The sequence below is a fragment of the Rattus norvegicus genome, chromosome Y, assembly GCF_036323735.1.
Source record: "Rattus norvegicus strain BN/NHsdMcwi chromosome Y, GRCr8, whole genome shotgun sequence".
Taxonomy (NCBI): Eukaryota; Metazoa; Chordata; class Mammalia; order Rodentia; family Muridae; genus Rattus; species Rattus norvegicus.
The window spans coordinates 8558957-8571264 of NC_086040.1; the positions used below are offsets into that span (position 1 = coordinate 8558957).

The window sequence follows — 12308 nt, forward strand, 5'->3', positions numbered from 1 at the left end:
ATAAATTGCTGTGCATTTCTTTAATAGGTTACAATTGCTATTTTAATTCTGTTGCCAAGAACTATAGAAAATAAGAAGGACTGTATCAAAGCATCGTATGAAAATCAGACTAAGGGAATGAGGACATTGGAAATCTATAACTGAGCTGAAACTCTTGCTAGAGACAAACTGCCGTAAAAGGTCTTCTCTAGATACCTGGTGTAGTAGTTGGTGTTCCCCAATAGATAGTAAAGGATGAATCTCTCTGTACAGAGAAATCGGACTAGTCACAATGATCACAGACTATGGACCACATAATTTAACAGTGGTTGACTATTTCTAAAGTCCTAGAATCCATTAGTTTATTAGTCCACAAGGCTAGATGTCTCATCTTGTCATTGGTATATGGATAAATCATCAGCATGCAGATTCTAATGTCTGTGAGGGTTTGGTAGCATTGTGAGTGCAAACATGAAAAAGTAAAAGCTTCTTTCTTCCATGTTTTCTATGGGGATTCAAATAGAATGCATGGTTTAGAATACATTGGGTTTGCCATTCTCAAACAGACCACTATCTTCAACTGGACATTCTTTTCTGGGAAGGTGCACCCTGTCAGCATGGCTCACGTGTATTTGAACTGCATGATCTAGTTTGGGAAAGCGGTCCTGTTCATCGATCCCACCTGCCCCTATTACAGAAATACCCAAGACTTCCTCAATCAACTCCTTTGCAAACATGGTCTTCTGGGATTTGAAGACATTACATCTACTAACAACACCAATGAGACTCAAGATTACTTACAACACCTCTCTGGAGTGAGAATTGTCCCTTGGGTCTTTAGATGTAGAGAAAGACTGCATAGGCAGACACAGTGATCTAATCTACCTGCAACAGAATGAAGAGATGATGACGTGGCTGAAGCAGATTGGAGCTCTGCAGTTATAAAAAGTGTGGCAGTAAAAGCCCATGCTGAAAGCAGACATTCAGCAGTGCTGAAGCCATGCTGACAGTTGATGTTCGCCACAGATGATTTCAGTATTTTCTTATGATTGGGATTTTCAACAAATTGGCTTTTATTCTATTCCTCAGTGCAAAAAATCTGTTGCTGTTTGCCTCAAACTATGGGGTAGGGAAACTTAAGACACAACAGAGGTTTGATTATCCAGTCTTCATTTGCTGACATGTCTCTACCTCTAAGTCCATGTTTCACAATCCAGTGCATTTAAATATCCAGGGAATCAGTTACTGTTTCTCTACCAGGCTGGTCTGCTGAAGTCATTTTACAGAAGTCCACTTCCTAGTAATTATTAAAGCAATGAATGTTGTGAAGTTGTTTATGACCTACAAACAGGCCATTCACGCCCCAAGCATGGACCATCCCACTTCAGCATTTGGAGCTCTCAGCCAGTGTTCTCAACCTATCCATCCAATGACCCACAGAAGTCCACACTTGTATGAGGATGCTGATTGAAAAACAGATAAATAGCTTTAGCATAGTTGTTCTTCACTGTGGCCATATTAACACAGACGGCATTGATGAATTGATGAATTCAGCATTGTTTGTAGTATTTAATTGCCCATAAAGTCCCAAATAGTTGTGAGTTGATTCTGTCAGAGTACCAGCAAAGTCAAATATGAAATGCAAAATTTCAGAATACTCCTTCCAAAGCTGTTTGTGAAAGAAGATCTTTGCAAAACACTGTCCTAATAAATTTATTCAATTCTCACGTTGATATATTGATTTGATGCCTTGAAGTGCCATTTAATTATCATTGAAATGCAGGTTCCGTCTATGGTCTCCTGAGAAGGATTTGTTCCTCAAAAGGAAGTATCTGCAGATGCCTGAAAAATAAATATAAAGACGAGATCTAGATAAAGTTCTAGGTTAAAGATGTAACATCCTACCCCAAAGATCCATATAAGAAGTACATTTGACATTGACCTTATATTATGCAGAAATTATTCACATACTCCCTCTATCTTTGGGGTTTAACTAATCTCAGATGAATAGTTGACAACTAAGAGTAGCCTTTAGAATCATTTTGCCCTCTTCACTAATAATTTTGAGCAAATGGAACACTAAAAGATCACAAAGAAGAAATGGTTATAATCAAAAGATACATGTGGGTCAGCTCTAACTCTCATGGTCAAGGTGACTTTGGACATGTTCATTATGGTCATGGATTGCTCTCATAAGACGCTGCAGAAATTGTTCCTACTGCCTCACTTTAAGCTCAAGGAAGTCCAAGCTACCAGAGCTGTTCAGGTTCCCTTACAATGCACTTGAAAGCCACATACGCTTAGGAACTTTTGATGTGCTTTAGCTCTATTGTCAGGTTTTTTTAAGCCTCTACCATATATCAAGATGTCCTTTTTACTCCCTTCTCATCACCTTTAAAACTGCCCTAACTCAATTGCTTAGTTGACATTAGTCATAGTGCAGCACCCCAAATATGCACTCATCTTACTGTGTTTCTAACATCCTGCCTGCTACATCAATGGCCACTCAATACTTGATCTCACATGACTGAAAGCTCTTACTCCATCCTTAAATCCTTTCTCCACCCTTGAATCTACTAGTCTGTTTTCAGGAATACTAGCTATCCACACAACTGGTTGGCCAAGAGCATCTTTATTGAACTATACAGAATCAATTTGGGAACAGGACCTTCAGTGTTCGCAGGAAGATTCCCGGTCTAAGACTCAAAATGAGACCAAATGAGACTCAATCCATGTCTCTGGTTTTGGGAGGGAGATAAAGCAGTTAGAATTTCAGAGTTGAAAATCAAATAATTATAATATATATGTAACATTAATTATGCCAGGATAAAAGGATCCAAAAAGTGGAAATGGGAACATTAAAGGCAAGAGAATAAAAACCCTAGTACACAAACAATGTGGACCTGTTAGAAAAACTGGGCTCTTTCCAGCCATCTGAATTTGTACTTGAAATTCTTCTGACCACTTCTTGATCTCTGCATGTAGAAAAGAACAAAACGTAAAAGAAAACATAATAAAACAAAAAAATCACCAAAATTAAACAAAAAACAAAAGCGAATAAACTTCAATCCTAAAGAAGAGGACCGAGTGAAGATTGCTTGAGGTCCTCATTTTTAAGTACAACTACAAGCCTCCAATAGCTTTCAATGCAAAGATTTTTCATTATTTTATTTGAAACTTCTCTGTGGGTCAAATAAACAAGCTTTATAAGCTGCAACAACAGGAAACTGAAACAAATCATACTGTAGAGCTCACCACTGGTATTACTATATTGACTGTGGGCAATGCGGAGAATACTGGTGTTTGACAATGGGTCTGGTGGTTTTCTATATGCTGCCAATATCAATGACTCTAAAATGAATTAGAGTCATCACCAAATCATCACTAAATAAACTGCTCCTTTTCTTTGGAGTACAAGATCTGACAAATAGTTGACTTACTATGATTTGCATATTGGACCTAGCCTCTGTGGTAAAGCTAAGGCTTCTGATGGAAAATACTCCACCAAAACACTGGAAGATCAATGGTGCTGCCAGCCAAAAACCATGTTCTGAGTCTACCCTGCAATCTCCAGAAGAAGTTTCAAAACGTCGAACGTAACAATATTTTAATTGTGGATTTGTCTTGTCACGTTTTATTTTAAATAAAGTGTGATTTCTGGCATAATTCCTTCGAATTTCTTCCTCACATAGAACTTCACTTTTAACCTCAAATTCCATTCATGAAGGGGTACTCTTATCTTTTGTTGGATAAGTTTTCTATTTTGCTTTTTTGGCTTGCTGTGATTGCCTAGCGTGACTGTCTAGATGATGCATTATTGAGCAACTGACTCCATCAGAATGGCTTGCGGGCATCAGTATTTTCCATTTTCTTTATGGCTAGTTGATGTATGGGGACTTAGCCCACTGTGGATGGCACAGAACTAGTAAGCTGAGGAGGATATCGAGAAAAGGTAGCTGAGCAGATTAATAAGCAGAGTTCCTCTTTATTTTCATGCTGCTGCCTTTCTTTTCTTGGATTCCATTGATTATGAACTGGAACTTGTGAGGTGAATAAAACCTTCAATTTCCCATACTGGCATTTTTATGTTTACTATAACATAGTCATACTAACTGGAATATTTGGCACTTTCTTGAGATCTGATCCGATAGTCCATCCTCCTGCTGGTATGTAACCTCACTTTTAAAACAATAAATAAATCCTGGACACTCCAATCTTTTGAAATATTCACTCTGCCAACAAAATCACACTATATGTAACTTACATTTTTTAATCTTATGATATTTTTCCTCCCTCATAGTTTCTCTTTAAAATTATCTCCTTAAACATGTTAGAACTTTGTACTTTAAAGTTATCTTCCGTCCCATAGTAGAATAATTCTAGTCAAATTTTTGAGTTTAATAAAAGTGGGTGATTTATTGTAGTAAAATTTTCTAATCAATATTTATTGCATTAACTTTAATAATTAATCAAAAATTGACATAATTATACTATCTGCTTATCCTTAAAACTATAAAAGCTTTGATTTATTCAAGTCTTTAAGGTCCTTCAGAACATCAGCTGGAACGTTCTTATATATATTCTGGATGGATCATGGCTACTTCATATGTCTTCTAATAGTATGCTTTATAACTATGTGAATTCAGGGTATTTTGTTATATATTTTAAGAGTGTTTCAAGTGGAATATTTTCCTGATTTCTCTCCCATGGTTTGAAATTGGAAAACAAAAATGATAACGTGTTTTCAGTGTTCACTTTGAATTCTACTATTTTATGAATGTATTTTCAGCTTTAAGAAACTTAAATTTTTAAAGAACAATTGTCTCTATTCAGGATCACGTCTAGCTAATTTATAGTGGTCTTTGCATTTTTAATATTTTCGTCCACAATATTTTATTTTATATTTTCAGATTATTGTGAGGGGGATTTTACACATATTTCCTCACAGTATAGTTTGGATTGGCATAAAGGAAGGCTAAGGAATTTTGTGTGTTCATATTTTATTCTGCTTTTATGACCCTATTTTTCAGTCTTAAGAGACTGATACATTTTCAGAGTTTTTAAAATAGTATCATGACATCTGCAAAGGAGAACATTTTGATTTCTTCATTTTTCAATTGTATTTCCTGGATCGTCTTTGGTTGTCATACTGCTCTAGATAAAATTAAAATGCTGTAATACATAGTTGTGAAACCACTGTATATTCTTGTCTTCTTCCTGCTTGTAGTGGAACTGCTTTGAATTATTCTTTCTTTAGCATGATGCTTGTGGTGGGCTTCTTGTACCTTGCCTTTATTATGTTGAACTATATCCTCCATACCTACAGCTTCCCCTGGATGAATCAAACATGTATGTCTGGGATATGAAGAAAGCTTATCTGGTAGAAGATTATTTTTAATGTTGACTTGAATCTGTTCACAAGTATTTTATTGAGAATATGTGTGTATAGGTGTAAATTAGTGTGTAATATTCTCTTGTCCTCTCTTTGTGTCAGTCGTCCGTATCTCTTTCTCCCTCTCTCATTACCTTCCCTTTTGCCAGATTGTCCCCCTGTCTCACTCTCTCTCCTTATTTTCTCTGTCATTGTTAGATAATTCCAGATTCAAAATAGAATTTTAATGTATTCAATCCTTTTGTCTACTTTATGAAATAGTCCTAAACATTTTAAATGCTATTTAAATGAATACATGTGGACCTATGATATTTGAGATGGGAGAAATTAAATACCTGATTCTATGTAATTGTTTAGTATAGAGCTATTTAAATTATGCAAAATGAGCTGATTTAATATTGGTATATCAAATACATCTAGTATTTACTGTCACTTCCAACCCCGACCAGCAGGAAGGAGCAACACCACACGTTCTTCTCAAAGCAGTTTATTCAGGAACCCTTTTGTCTGCAAGCAGGAAAAATGCCTCCATCCAGCCCCCTAGGCCACTCCCTTATATCTTCCCTCAATCACCTCAAAACTCCAGTCTGTGTAACCTCTGTTAATAGGTCCAAATCACATGGCCTGATATAACGTTATGGTGCGCCTGCGCAGCTCTCACAATGGGGCATGGTCTTAATTTCAGGTGCTATTCGTGAGACGTGGCAGCAGTCCCGGATTCCATCTTGGGATTGCCACTACACCCGCTCCCCACAGTAAATCACAAATGCTTTAAAAATATTCTAGATTTGGGACTGTAAATCTAATCTGTGTTTTCTCCATGTTTCCTATATTCTCTTTTATTTTATTAATTCAACCCTTTCATTACCTAACATGGCCAGAGGTTATGACGATCTTCTTAATACTTTCCATGAGTGACCCCTTCCTTTCATTCATTATATAGTTGTCTACATTTTACTGATTTCAGCTATGATGATTTGGATATACATGTTATACCCCTTCCCCAAGGATAAAAAGTCATTCTGAAACAAGTTGCAAAGAGACTGTAGGTACAAAAAATTGTGGGTGGGATCAGACATAAAGCGTGTCTTCTGGATACAAGAAGTGCTGCCCTCATGTCACATAGCAGCTGTGGTTTCCTGCACAGCTTCAAGCCAGTCAAAATGGAAGAATGCAGTGAAAAGGCCTGAAAACTTCTATACCTGTCTGACATACTATGTACAGTTAGTATCTTCAGTTGGAAGGTTGAAAAATTATTTGTAAGGGTTCATCATAGAGTTTTTAAACAGTACTTTAATGTAGAAGATATACACAGGAAGGATTCAAAGAAATAGAGTAATGTGGGTAAAATTAATGGAAAAATTATCATCAAAATTCATTGGTGGAAATTCTCAAAGAGTAAAATATATAAACTCTATTCCTCAATATTATGTACATAGAAAATGTTTTATTATATAGGGATATTTCCTGAAGTGACCTTATGATTTCGGCTGGTTAAAACAGATCTGCCAATTCTGTGAGTTGAATGAGTGCATTATGTAATTTGATCTTAATAAGTTTAAAGTGGCTATTTTCAAAAATAGTAAGCATTATTTCCGTGTACATGTTCAAAAACAGGCTTCTATAAATAATATTAGAAAAACTAAAATACTATATATCAAGAAAACATAATTAAATTGGGCTATATATCTAAACAAAATATTCAAAAGTGAAGAAAGTCAAGTGACTAAGAATCGAAAGTGAAATATTTATCATCCTTATACAATACAGAAATGCAAATCAAATTATTCTGAGATTTTTTTCCTGCCTTTCAGAAATTTTAGTTTTATAACACATGAGTCAACTTATGTTTGCTGTGTTATGGAGAGAGGGGAACATTCCTATTCTCCTGGTTGGAATGCAAACTTCTACAGCACCTTTGGAAATCAGTATGATGTTTCTTCAGGAATGTGGAAATTGATGTGCCTAAAAATATAACTCGAGGAAAATATATCCAAGTGTTGATTCATCCTTGTATAGAGACCCTTGAATGCATAAAGAAAATGTGGTTCTTTTACAGATTGGAAAAGGAAAGCATGTAATTTTCAGGACAATGAGTGGATCTTGTGAAAGTCATCATAGATGAGATAATCCATATCGAAAAAGAAAAATGGGAGACATTTTCACTTTAATCTGAATGTTAATTCTCCACACTGTTTTGGTTTGATTAGTTTAGTGTAAATTCAAGGGATGCGGTCCAGACTGTCCTCACTTTGGGGCATACAAATGTACTTATGGATTGCAAAGGAACACTGTCAGGAGCAGGAATGTCAAATGTGAAGAAAGAGGAAAGAGGATGACAATGGAGGGAATATAGAGATATACAGTTAAATTGGGAAATATTTGAGGCATGGAATGGAATCCTAATGCAACAGAAATAAAGAATTTTTTTTTGTCAAGGTAACTAAAGATTTATAGCTATAAGGACAGGAGATAAAACATTGATTGGGTATATCTATGTGAATTTTCAATAATAAGAAACTCACAAAAATTATGGATTTCAACTCTCAACAAACCTATAGTACAGAAAATGAAATATATAGTCCTTAAGGAGACAGATGTGAGTATCTCTCTGTTAAACATAAATGTGTTATATTAAACACATTATATGTGTAAAATAATATATTTATTTGTTTACATTTCAAATGTCATTTCCCAAACTGGTCTTCCTTTCTTAAAGTCACTAAGCTATTCCGATCCTCATTTTTCTAATATGGTGCTCCCCCATCTACATTCCCACTTCGACTTTTGCCCTCTAACATCCCCCTTCTCTGGGATATGATGTCTCCACAGGACCAATTGCTTCCCTTCCCAGATATGGCAGATGAGGCAGTTGTTTTCCCCATATGCTCTGGTATCTGTGTAGCAGAAGTCTTGGACTGGCCAAAGAATACTCTAGGAGGTGGAAAATTTCCTGAACCTCTGAAGAGTAAGCTTAATTGATACTGTTGTTCTTCATATTGGGTTCCAATCCCCTCCAGATCCTTAAATAATTTCCCTAACTCTTCCTTTGTGGCTGTCAGGTGCTGTCAAATGCTTAGGTGTTTCTGCATCTGTCACAGTCAGGTGATGGCAGAGCCCCTCGGAGGACAGACATATTAGGGCCTTATCTGCAAGCACACCTTGACATCAGGAATATTCTGAGGATTTGGAGTCTGTGGATGCAATTTTTCTTCTGGTCGAGTGCTCTCTGGATTGCCTTTCCTTCAGTCTCTGCTCCATTTTTGTATTTACATTTTTTAGATTGGAGATTTATAGGTAAAAAATTGTGAGCTGTTTGGGCAGCTCCCTTCACTTGGGGGCATGTCTAGCTACAGGAGGCAGTCTCTAGTTGTTCTATCTATTTTCCTGCTCTATATTTAAACTACCACCATCACAATAAGTTTCTGGGAGACACTTGCATCCCTGGCATCTGGGATTTTCCTGGGGATACCCAAGTTCACCACCCACCACTGACGCTTCTTGTTATTTACTCCACATTTCCTCTGAATTTCTCTCCTGTCTCTTTTAATAGTTGCAACTCCCACCACTTTGTCCATCATTTTCCACCTCTAGCTAGATTCTTCCACTCCACTGCATTCCATGATTATTTTGTTCTCCCTTCTAAGTGGGTTGCAAGCATCTGCCATTTGGCCTTCTAACATGTTACCCTTCATGTTATTAAGGATTTGTATAGTGGGTATTCTCTTAGCAGGACTACTTTTCACTAAGTGTATCCCATGTTATGTCATTTTCAGTTTCTGTTACTTCACTATTTTCCTGTTCCATCCTTTGTCTACAAAGTTCTTGGTGTCCTCATATTTAATACCTAAGTAATGTTCCATTGTTTACATATAGCACACTTTCTGTATTTATTCCTGAGTGGAGATGAGGTATATCACGATTCTTTCCAGCATTCGACTGTTATAATTAAGACTGGTGTGAATATCTTCAACCACATGTCCATGTTATGTCTGTATGAAGTTTGAGTATATGTGTTGTAGTGAGTAGTAAAGCTGGGTTTTCAAGTAAAGCTATTTGCAATTTTCTCTGAACCTCCACTTTGACATCCAAAGTAGCTATCCAGCTACTAATCCCTCAAGCAGTAGAGGAGTGTTCCACTTTCTCTACATCCTAGCCCACTCTGCTACTGCATTAGTTTTTTTGTGTTAGCCATTCTGTTTTGTTTAACGAAGACTCTTATGTTTATTTTGATTTGCCTTTTTGGGAACTAAGGATGTTAAAAATTTCTCGATAAGTTTTTCAACTATTGAAATACCTCAGTTGAGAATTCTTGGTTAGCTCTCTAATCCAGTTTAAAAGTTGGGTTGCCTGGTTGTCTGGGAGTTTACCTTTCTGAGTTCTTTCTATATTTTTAATTTTGGCACTCTCTCAGATGTAGGGTTCGTAAAACTCTTTTCCAAATGTGTAGGTTGCTGTTTTCCTATTGGCAGTGTACTTGACTTTAAATAAAGTTTTCAGAATGATGGGATTTTGTAAATTGACTGGTGCTATTAGAGTCTGAACCTTTGGTGTTCTATTCTGAAAATTTTCTCCTGTGCAAATGTATTCTAGGCACTTTCTGACACTGTCCCTTCTATTGGCTTCTGCATATGTGACTGTGTGTGGATTTCCTTGATGTCCTTGGACTTGAACTTTGAAGAAGGAGATAGAAATTGTTCAATTGGCACCCAGCTATATACAGACCAACAGTTAGGGTAACATCATATCTTAGAACGATTTGTGTTATGTATAACCTACTTAGTCATAAGAGAAATGCAAATCAAAACAACCCTGAGATTCCACCTCACATCAGTCAGAATGGCTAAGATCAAAAACTCAGGTGACAGCAGATGCTGGCAAGGATATGGAGAAAGAGGAATATGCCTCCATTGTTGTTGGGATTGCAAACTGGGACATCATCCCTGAAAATCAGTCCTGAGTTTCCTCAAAAATTGGTCATTGCACTTGCTGAAGACCCAGCTATATCTCCCCTGGGCATATCCCCAAAAGGTGCTCCAATATACAACAAAGACACATGTTACACTATGTTCATAGCAGCCTTATTCATAATATCCAAAAACTGGTATTAACCCAGATGTCCTTCACCAGAGGAATGGATACAGAAAATGGCCTATATTTACCCAATGGACTACTACTCATCTATCAAAAATAATGAGTTCATGAAATTCATAGGCAAATGGATGGACCTAGAAAATATCATCCTGAGGGTGGTTACCCAATCACAGAAGAACAAAAAAAGTAAGCAGTCATTTTTAAGTGGATATCAGTGCAAACGCTCAAGTTACCTATGATACAATACACAGACCACATGAAACACAAGAAGGAGGAGCAAAATGCAGATGATTCACTCCTTCCTTAAAAGGGTAAATAAAATATCCATAAGAGGAGTAGGGAGATATTGTTCTTAGAAGACTGAAGGAATGGCCATTCAGAGTCTGCTGGACATGTGGCACACACACACACACACACACACACACACACACACGCACGCACGCATGCACACACACACACACACACACACGCACGCATGCACACACACACACACACACACACACACACACACACACACACAAACACACATATATCCACCAAAACTATTTTGGATAAAATAAGACTTTCAGAGTTTATCATTTGAAGTAAGTATACAATATTTACACTGTTATACTCACTCTATAGCTGGGTCTCCCTTGTTGCCAAATCATTGCAAAAAAATGTAATTGTAAAAAATAATTTTTGGGTACACATTCAGCAGTATTTATAAAGTCCCCTATCAAGGAATGTACAATAAGAAAGTGAAATACAATATTCATTCAATTAAATATCTGTAGGGAGAATACTGGCCTTTGGGAAACAGAGAAAACCTAGAAAATGAACTGTATGTCACAGGAAGAAACTTGGGAATTAATTATTATCTAGAAGAATCTCCTCCACTCCATCTTCCTCAATCTTTTATACCCATACCAAACCCCTGGCTAACTTTCTCCATTCAAAGCATGTAACCACAAATGAAGAAAAGAGATTTCTACAGCTTTAGAGAGATGGACTACATAAAGGTTTCCACTGTGTCATAGGAGACATACCTGGAAAGGGCACTCCAAATCTGGTCAATGTAGGGAAATCTGTTTAGCAGGTAGGACATCGCAGTTCACAGTGACATCATCATTAGGCCCTCCCGCCAGTATATCTTTTAACCTGGACTCCCCTAGCTTCTTCTGTGATGTCACAAGTGTTGTCCTGACTGCAACTGCCTCTCAATATTCTGCCAGTACCTCTAGGGTTTACTAACTGACTTCTAATTCAGAGTAAATAGGCATATGGGAGTGAGAACAAAGAGGATAAATTTATCAGTGATGCGGAGAATGAAGCTGACCTTCTATCTTTTGCATAAAAAAAGGAAGAAGTACATAATCCTTGGGATAGCTCAGAGAGTCCTTAGTAGGGATTGAGTGGGATCTCTGAAGTGTTATCCTTGATGTGAGCCTTCCGCATAAGGGAATCAGGAGCTGGGAATCTTTCAGAAGCATCTAGACTTCCCAGTTCTTATTGTTCCTGGAAGTCAGAGAGTATATATCATAATTTTTTTTTTATTCCAAAAGCAAGAGATGGGCAGGGCACAGTTGTTTTCCTGAGAGCTCATAGCCTTTATTCTTTTTTTCAAGAGGAAAAAGGTCCTAAGGAAGAAGTGAAAGACAAGTATTGTGTTCTCTACTCAGAGTAATCTCCTCCATGCTTTGGATTCTTATAGTGCAATTTTTGTCTGACACTGATATCTGGGAGAGATAAGCGTTTCTAGTTGAGTCTTCATCATCTCAGTATATCCACTAGTGTTACTCTGACTATCATTTCCTGACAGTGACCTTTACATTTCTGAGTCATTAGCTGTGAATACCTGGCA

At 37.0% G+C, this 12308-nt stretch overlaps 1 long non-coding RNA gene across 1 annotated transcript; it reads right to left on the reverse strand.

The window, feature by feature from the left end:
- Window positions 1-1029: 1029 nt before the first annotated feature.
- LOC134484375 (uncharacterized) lies at window positions 1030-11575 on the reverse strand. Its single transcript, XR_010061788.1, has 2 exons — window positions 11494-11575; window positions 1030-1821 (listed from the first exon to the last, which is right to left on the reverse strand). It is a non-coding gene; the product is annotated as an uncharacterized LOC134484375 (long non-coding RNA).
- Window positions 11576-12308: the final 733 nt, after the last annotated feature.